Below are 9,209 nucleotides of genomic sequence, written 5' to 3' on the forward strand. Positions count from 1 at the left end.
GATCGGCACTTTTAAATAGCACAGTTCTGAGAGACGAACCTTTTCAGTTTCCAACACCCGGAGTTTTTTTTTTTCCCAACGATATAAAATGACACGAAATTTGAAAAATAATTCCGGTGTGTTCATTATTTTTTCCCAAAAACTTTGTGTTCCCCGGGGGACACCAGAAAAGGACACGTTTAAAACACGTTCAGCATTAATTTAATATATCATGGTATGAGTGGATTTTAAAGTAGCACGTATGCAGTTTTCATTATTTTTTGGCACGTCCGAGAAACAGGACTAAACTCCGTATCCGCAAATCATTAAAGATATTTTTTAAACAGTCTTTTTTAAATTCGGGCCCTTAAATAGCGTATGGCTGGATATAAAAACCCCTTTAATACCCAAATTACCGCCCGAGCCAAAACCGGGGCCCTCGTGGCTCGAGATATAGCAAAAATTTAGCGGTAAATCCCCATCCCACGAAACCACAAATAAATGCGCGTAAAAAAAAAAATCTCCCAATATCATTGACTGGGACCATTCCTTGGCCCCTCTTCATTGAAATGGCAAAATAAATCCGTTTGGGAACCGAATTACCCTTTTTTAAATCAAACCCCAAACAAAAAAAAAAACACCTCCACAATTTTCAGCGGCTCCACTTGAATGTTCCCAGCCCGCCTACGCCAACTGAAAGAGCTCCCCAAGCAGTCCGTGGGGGGGGGGGGGGGGGGGTGGGGGGGTGGGGGGGGGGTGGGGGGCACGGCTGAGCAGTGAGTCACAGAAACAGGGCACCCAGTCCTCTGTTCCCAGTCCAGCGCTGCAATTCAAAAGCCTTCATCTTCCTGCGGTGTCCGTCGCGCACATGCTCCTGACGTCATATGTTCCGGTCGTAACGTCCCAAGGGTAAACCAGGAGACTGACAGTGGAGAGAGGGTTCCTGTTTTAGTGCGTGCAAGATCTGTACATTTTGTGAGATATTTTATTAACAATGTTGCATTTTGTTTAATTTTACTTTTAATGATGTAGGGTGGGCTAAAGACAATAATGTTCATGTATATATTGTGTGCTGAGACCAAGGACCAGAATGGAAATAGGTCTGTGACTTTTTGTGCTACCTGAAAAATTTTAGGATTTACGACTTGCTGTAACATGATTTTAATAATGTCAAATAAACTAAACTAAACGTCCACAATAACGTTGCGGAGTGTTTGGGTAAGAAACTGTAAGTTGGTGGGTGAGAGGTGTGGCACCGCGTTATAGAGGCTGTCGTTAATAGACTGTGCGGAACAGGGGTGGTCTAACAATGGTGCTTATATTGTACGGGTGCTGACAGTACCGGTAGCTCTGTGCTTACTCTTCATCTGACCATGCATCACTGACGCATTTACTGGTCATTTTAAAATCAAATGTAAAATTAGCTCTGTGCTCCTCGAAATTCAGAGCCATAGTGAAGAATCAGGTGGGCAACAGCAATCTTCTCCCTTTTACCTGAGCGTGGCCAGGTGCACGGTGCACCACAGGGCTACAATCTTTCACAAATTAACAATTTAAGATGTCCGAAATGAGCACTGCGCCCCTGGCTGCATCCATTTTACAGCCGCGTTTGAATCTTTCCGTGTTCCAAGGCAGTTACGCTGAGCTGGCATCGATCTCCCACAACTACACACACCGGCCTGTGTGCGCACCAGCGATGCCGCGCCCCATCGGGAGACTGCGCGGGACACAGCAGGTACGCCGCGACCCAATCAAACGGCACTTCCGCTCCATTTCCGCTCGGCAGCGAGCCAATCAGTAGGGTCCGGTGCAGGACGCGCGGGAGAGACAGGGAGGGAAGACCCGTCGTACGGTACTTCCTGTTCAGCTTCAAGCGTGACATCGCAGACGAGAGTTAAAACCAGCGGTAACCCTGGTAACTGCCGTCAGCGCAAGGTTCTGGAGTTCTGACTGTGGCCGGGCCCTGGCGTGTGGGCAGAACTGGACTGAACCGGACGGAACCGGACGGAACCGGACTGAACCCGTAGAACCCTGGTTTGGGCTGCATTCACACCAGATCAGGCAACGCGGCACCTTCCCGCAGGGTTGTGCGGAGGTGTGGGCGTGTCACTACATTACCCCGTTTGTGTGACGTCACGTTGTGAACTTTAACCCCCCCCTCCCCTCCATTTCCTGTCCGCTAACTCAAACAAATGGACACAAACCCGAAGGAAGCTTCTCGCTATCGTTATTTTGCAGCGTAGACTGCAAGCCAGACGCAGACGTCGAAGCCGGGTACACGAAATAAACCAAGCGAGGACACAGCTGGGAGAGCATCGTGGTTTGGTCCATGAACTCCGCCTGGATAGCGCCCGGTCTCAGCTATAATTCAGTCTCTCTTCCGTGTCTTCACAGCCGCTCGGTGAACAGCGGAATGCTACGTGTTAATTTAAACACGGCTCTTCTTCCCGCGGGCGTCTTCCGCTCTGATCGCCGACTTACGTGATTGGCCACCGCAGCGCGACGTCGGGTTGCGTTTACGGCAAAAGTTGATTCCGCGCGGTCTCTGCAGTATTTTTTTTTCTGCACCCCATGGGGTCCCCCATTCACTACCCCCAGCCTAAACCCCACGCACATTTAACGACGGGAGGGCTGCCGTTTTCCCTCCCCCTCTGCGTTGCCTGATCCGCTCTGAATGCAGCCTTGTTTGAGTGACCCAGGATTCCCTGCGTTTCGGCTACATTCGTTTCTCCTAGCCTGACACGCGCCCCCACCGCCCCCCAGTCCCCCCCACTACCCCCCCCACCCAGGCATCAGGGGGTTAGGCGTTTCGTCCGCTCGGTGCTAGCTGTGCCCGCTAGCGCCGGCCGCGGTCTGCGGGTTGTATAAACACTCGCTCGCCTGTGGGAAAGTGCACGGGAGCAGCTGCAGCGCTCTCTGTGTGTAGGTGCGGGAGGCACGAAGCTACAGAGAGAGATTTAATAAAAATAAAATAAAATAAAAAAACTGGGATGAAAAAGAAGAAAAGAAAAAGAACAATGAGCTGTGCTTTTATGCTATCGAGAAACGCAACAAACCTCTTCAATTCTAAATGAATGTAAAGTAAGCAAAGTAAATGTTTAATCGTAAGGGAAATGAACAATAATGAAACATGACATAACCTAGGGGGGGATGCCGAGAAGGAACGAGCCCATTAATCATTTTTGAGGTGCTGACCCAGAAAAAAAAATCAATGATACAATTACAGCGTTGCCAATTTAGCGACTTTGCCGCTAGATTTAATGACTTTTTGACCTTCCCTAGCAACTAAAAATCTTATCTAGCGACTAGCGACAAATTTGGCGACTTCTTGCAACTTTTGGCAACCTCCATTCTCGTTGTCGAGCAACAGCAAAAATTTGTGATTTGTGAATGACGTCACGTCTGCCTTTCCTAGTGCCCTAGCGTTGCCCACGTTCATAAAAGTAATGACCGACCCATGTAGAATCAGCCGCTGTGATTACACGGACGTAGATGTTCTACAGATCTAACGGATACCACGCAGCTCGGCCAACGTCATTGGAGGGCAGCTACATGACATATGCAAATTAGACGTTGTCACGTATTGTGCGTGACGTCATCACGCAACCTAGCGACCTTTAGAGACGTTTCAGAGAGCCAACAGGGACTTCTGGTGAGATTTGTTTTTGGCAACACTGGACACAAACGTGCCTGTATCTGCACGCGTACCAGGCGAGCGTCCCTACGATTCGGCACGGTTTCGCAAACCGACTTCGACGCGCGTTTCGATCGCGCTTAACGCGGTGAGTCCGTGTCTCGCGGGCGGGAGGGCACCCCCCCCCCCCCCAGTGAGCACGTAGCACCTCAGCTGGCTCGGCTCGGCAAGTAATGGCCTCCCTCTTTAGCTGAAAAAATAAATTAAGTGAACAGTTTCAGGGGGGTAAACCTGAAGCCAAAACATAATCATAAACGAAAGTAACAAGCTGGGTCGTCTGCACGACTCAACAGAAACGTCAGGAGGAGAGAGTTATGTCTCCACTTATAGTGGGCATTCAGAGAAAGCACTAGGCACGTTCTTCCATTCGTAGAGAGAGAGAGAGGCTGAGAAGCACAGGCCTACAAACAAACAAAAAGATTTTTTTTGTCACCACAGGGAGACCCAAAACAAAATGAAATCACGCCCCAAACACCGTGGTTCGCGCCGCCGCAAAGCAGAGGTAGCTCTTCGATTCTCACCAAACTTTGCTCGGGCCTTTTTTTCGGCTGCAGTTCGACAGCCAATCAGCATCCGGGCTGCTTTGCTGTGACCGCGCGACTCATCTGGAACGCAGCAGAGGTGGCGAAACCCTCGGCGAGCGCGCGAGTCCTTACTTTCAGACCGTCAGAGACGGCGAAAGGGGTGAGAAACGATCCTTCGGGAGCAGGCGAGGGAAGACAAACACAACGGTTTTTTTCTTTCGTCCTTATTATAATTCCTCTTTAATATATTTTTTAAAAAATGGATATACAACTCTGAGAAAGAAAAAAAGAGTTTAAATAAGGGGACAGACCCTCAGCGATCCTCCGTGGGGCTGTTGATGGCGGAGCTGGTCAGGGGGGGGCGTGGAGCCCGGGGCATGCTACCTGACCTGCACACCTGCACACCTGTCCATCGTCACACACAGCTGGCAAGCACACACGCCTCGACCGCATGCGCACACAAACACAGCCAACACACATACACACCTCAACCTAACACACACACACACACACACTCCTATACACACCTGACACAGATATATGTATGCCAAAGCACCGATGAGTCATAATGCACCCAAAACACACTCTCACACACTCGGAAACCTAAAAGTTCACCACACTGAGACATATTAACACACACCTTCCAGTGTGCCAGCACACAAGACTGCAGTCTGTGTGGGAGGGATAGAATGGGGGTGGGGATGTGCTGTGTGTGGAAATGGGAGTGTGTGTGTGTGTGTGTGCGTGCGTGCGTGTATGATTGGGTCTGTGTGTGTGTGTGTTCATGTGTGTGTGTGTGTGTGTGTGCGTGCGTATTTCTGTGAGTGTGTATGTGTGTGTGTGTGTGTGCGTCCGTGTATGGTTGGGTCTGTGTGTGCTTGTGTGTGTGTGTGTGTGTGTGTGTGTGTGTGGAGAGGGGCTGGCAGCCTTTCACACATGCTCAGGTGGGACCACACAGCAGGGGGGCAGGAAGTGAGGACACAGGAAGTGACCCGGTGGCAGACCCCCCCCCCCCAAAAAAAAAACACATCCTCAAAAGAACAATCACAGCTTTTCTTGTTTTCTCTTGTTCGTTTTCACTCGGCTAGCTAAAAGGTGAGAAGCAGGTAGTGCAGCGGGATCCCGGGGCTGTGCTGATTGGACAGAGTCATCGGTAACGTTGGCCACAGCTTTGACCCGCGTCTACACGTGGGGGGGGGGGGTACAGCTCCTCCCACCCCCACTCCCCTCCTCCCTGTGCTCTTGGCTATTGGCATGCAGTCAGGTGTGGGAGCAGGCAGTGTGGTTTAAATTCAGTTACACAGAGTGGTTTCTTTTTTTTGTCTTTTTTTTTGTTTTTTGTTTTTGTTCAGCTACACAGGTTTTCTTCTTTCTCTGCGAAAAATGAGAAGGGGGGGCAGGGCGGGGCACTAGCAAGGGGGGGACGTGACGTTATCGAGGGTCTATCCACCTCACTGCCATCCTGATTATCATTGTCGTTGGGTTTTGCTAACGTCGCCACCCCCCCCTTTTTTTAAAGTAAAGCGAACTGCTGGGGGGGGGGGGGGGGGGGTCACGTGACCAAGTTCATCCTCGAGCCCTGACAAAAAGGAAGAAAAAATAAAAAAGAGAATAATTTCATTTGTGTTCCATTTCCCCTCTCCTGTGCCCAATGGGATTCTGGAGAGGAGTTCTAAAGCAATTTCTTTTCTCTCCCCCCCCCCCCCCAATTTCTTCTTCTAAAATTTTAACATCTAGATGCATTTTTTTTGTTTTTTTTTGTGGTGGTTTGATATCGCAGTCTGGGGTGCGTTGGAGACGATGCGCAGAGCGGGTCGGACGGGGGCGGAGGGAGGAGTTCAGCTGCGCAGTCGCAGTCGCAGGCAGCCGACGCAGCTGTCAAAGTCATCATCTGGCGTAGTTCTTGATGAAGTCCTGAACTTTGTTCCCGAAGTCCTCCTGGGGGGGGGGGAGAGGAGAAGAGACGGGATCGTTCAGCCGTTTCGGAGAAGGTCACAAACACACCGACCCCCCCCTCGCGTTTCTCAAGAGCCAAATGCAGAGTAAAATTTAAAACATTGGTCCTAGCATACCAGGCAGTCAAGGGATCAGCCCCAGCATATCTCTACAAGATATTCAAAGCCTACATGCCAGCCAGATCCCTCCGTTCTGCTACCTCAGGACGCCTAGCACCTCCCCCTCTTCGCACCTGCACTTCCAGAACACGTCTCCTGTCTGTTCTGGTCCCACGATGGTGGAATGACCTCCCCGTGGAGGTCAGAACAGCTGAGACACTGACCCACTTCAAGCGACAACTGAAGACCCACCTCTTCAGGCTGCACCTCTCCCCATCCCTCCCTACCTCCCTGTAAATGACTGTAAGCTTAGGGTTGTAACTAGGTAGCTGTTTCGTAGGTGACTTAGGTGCATTAACTGTCTTAACTACTGCTTGTATTTTTTCCATAGACTGCGTTGTTGCTGTTCTCGTTTGTGTTAGTGGTAATCAGTTTAACCTTCAGGGTCCAAGCTAAACTATGCGGTTGTTCCCTGCACTTGGACCGGTACTCATGGGGCGACATAGCTCAGGAGGTAAGACCGATTGTCTGGCAGTCGGAGGGTTGCCGGTTCAAACCCCGCCCTGGGCATGTCGAAGTGTCCTTGAGCAAGACACCTAACCCCTAACCTCTAACTGCTCTGGCGAATGAGAGGCATCAATTGTAAAGCGCTTTGGATAAAAGCGCTATATAAATGCAGTCCATTTACCATTTACTTCTCTCTAGGGTTTTCGACACACTTGTTCCTGGTTATGGTTATACACTTTGTTGTACGTCACTCTGGATAAGAGCGTCTGCCAAATGCCTGTAATGTAATGTAATGTAACAATGATCTCTCCTAATACACAGCTCGTCTTTGCTGTATTTGTGTCACTGTGCCAGTCAACTGATCTGAGATCAGCTATCCTAAGCACACGGTTGCCAAAACAACAGAAGCGATAAAACATGAAACTAATGGACATCCGGTGAGGGAGAAGGGGTCGCGCGCGCAGAACTGTTACACAAGAGGGGAGCAGCGCGAGAGCTCGCCCGCGTGCCTATTTATAACAACGCCCCCTTAAATTAGAGCTGCTTTTAAATCATCTGCAGCTGCTCCCTCCAAACCCATAAATAACCAGGCAGTGCACTGGAGAGGGCGTCCACAGACATCCCAGGAGACCGGAATAATCTGCATGTATGCAAAGCACTGTGGGAAAAAAAAACAAAAACAAAAAAAAAAAAAAAACAGATGTGGTTTTACTGGTGGAGATGTGATTTCTGGGAAGGTGACTGGGCTGGTGCTACAGGCCCATTTCAAACTCCTGCAATACCCACAATGCGCCTGCCATGTGATTACCCACGATGCCGGGTTCAGAGCACGCGCTGGCTGAGCTCGCTCGCTCAAGCCCACCTCTCTGCGGAACCGGACCCGGGGGCCACAACCGGATCGACCCGCCGAGGAGGTCCCGGTGAAGCCCAGGGGATAAAACTCCGCACGGCTCAGGGAATTCTGGGAGTTCCGACCGCGGCGGGCGGCAGGTGATCGGAGCGCCCTTGGGAAGGCCGTGGGCTCCGGCTGCCCCAGCCAGGCGACCCCTGACCTTTACAGCGGGCTATTTTTACCCCCCTCCCCCTCCCCCTCCCCGCCCCGCCTCAGTCACAGGCAGTAAAACGGTGCCTTTTATTTATTTATTTTTTTACTGAGCACTGGAGCGAGCGCCCGTGTCTTTGGCACATAGGAGACAGAGAGAATGTAACAGCGCTTGTTATTCGGGGGGGGGGGGGGGGGGGGGGGGGGGGGGGTAAGGGGGGTCAGTGGCTCCACTCGGACGTCCTTGGAGGGTTGGAGCACACCAGACCCCTGGGGGGGGATTGGGGGTAAGTGGAGAGGACATGCTATGTCAGTTGCTGTGTCAGTTATGTGCCCCCCCCCCCCCCGTCTCCTCCAGCCCCCCGTGCGCCTCTCTCCCTCTCTCCATCCCTCCCCAGGAGGTGGCGTGTCAGTCATCGGGACAGCGGGGCAGATCAGGTTCCACGCTGCACTCTGGCCCACGAGACACGCCGAGGGAGGGGGCGGGGGGGGGGGGGGTAGGGGGGGAACACAGGGCATGACATTTTCATCAACAACTACAACTACAGCAGCGAGGAGGAGGAGGAGGAGAGAAATGGAAAACAGATGGGTGCTCTTCCTCTGCCCCCCCCGGGGGGGGGGGGGGTCACACTCGGGCCCGCCAAAAACACCGCTGCTCAGCGCTGAAAAGGGGAGGGCCCCAGAGCCAAGACAGAGGTGTGTGTGTGGGGGGGGGAGAGTGTGTGTGTGTGTGTGTGAGTGTTTGTTTGTGTGTACGTGCGCGTGCGTGTGTGTGTGTGTGTTTTATGTTTTTTAGGGGAGTGAGTGTGTGTGTGTGCGTTTGGGGGAGTGTGGGTGTTTTGGGGGGAGTGCAGTTTTATGTGTGTGTTTGTGTGTGTGCATGTGTGTGAGTGTGGGTGTGTACGTCTGTTTGTGTGTACGTGCACGTGCGTGTGTGTGTGAGTGTGATTGTGAGTGTGTGTGTGTGTGTGCGTGCGCGCACGCATGCATGCGCGCACGTCAGTGTTGCCTGGAATTATAATCACCATCTGTCTCTCTCAACCCTGAAGCCCCAAATTACCCAAGAAACCCCCAAAATACAAAACACATACATACCCCACACACTGGGGAGGGTCAGGGGTTTTGACACGGGGCTATGGGACTGCAAAACACAGAGACGAACGGGACCGGGGAGGGGCGTGTGCGTTTGAGGAAAAAGACAGGGTTTGCCCCAGCCGATGGCACGGAACAGACCGCTTTTCTGGAGCGGGTTTGAGGCCAGAATTCCCCCCGCGCCCAGCGTGGATCGATATCTGTTTTTAAAAGGAAACTAGCTCACGTTTCCGGGTTAGGGGGGCCACCAATGATCTTAAAAGTCTTGTTCAGAGGAGTTATTGCTGGGGGAACAGCTAATTGGGAAATTTAGTAAG

The 9,209-nt window shown here is 51.6% G+C and overlaps 2 protein-coding genes and 1 long non-coding RNA gene across 10 annotated transcripts in view; 2 read left to right on the forward strand and 1 right to left on the reverse strand.

Moving 5' to 3' along the window:
- LOC135251786 (putative methyltransferase DDB_G0268948) overlaps positions 1 to 9,209 on the reverse strand; it is a 45,335-nt gene that overhangs the window by 23,618 nt on the left and 12,508 nt on the right. The window lies entirely within an intron of this gene.
- LOC135251784 (uncharacterized) overlaps positions 1 to 9,209 on the forward strand; it is a 128,249-nt gene that overhangs the window by 12,959 nt on the left and 106,081 nt on the right. The gene's annotated exons all lie outside the window — the stretch shown is intronic.
- Positions 4,731 to 5,228, forward strand: LOC135251783 (uncharacterized). The gene is made up of 2 exons (XR_010329199.1): positions 4,731 to 4,987; positions 5,112 to 5,228. It is a non-coding gene; the product is annotated as an uncharacterized LOC135251783 (long non-coding RNA).

This window comes from Anguilla rostrata, chromosome 3, assembly GCF_018555375.3.
Source record: "Anguilla rostrata isolate EN2019 chromosome 3, ASM1855537v3, whole genome shotgun sequence".
NCBI lineage: Eukaryota > Metazoa > Chordata > Actinopteri > Anguilliformes > Anguillidae > Anguilla > Anguilla rostrata.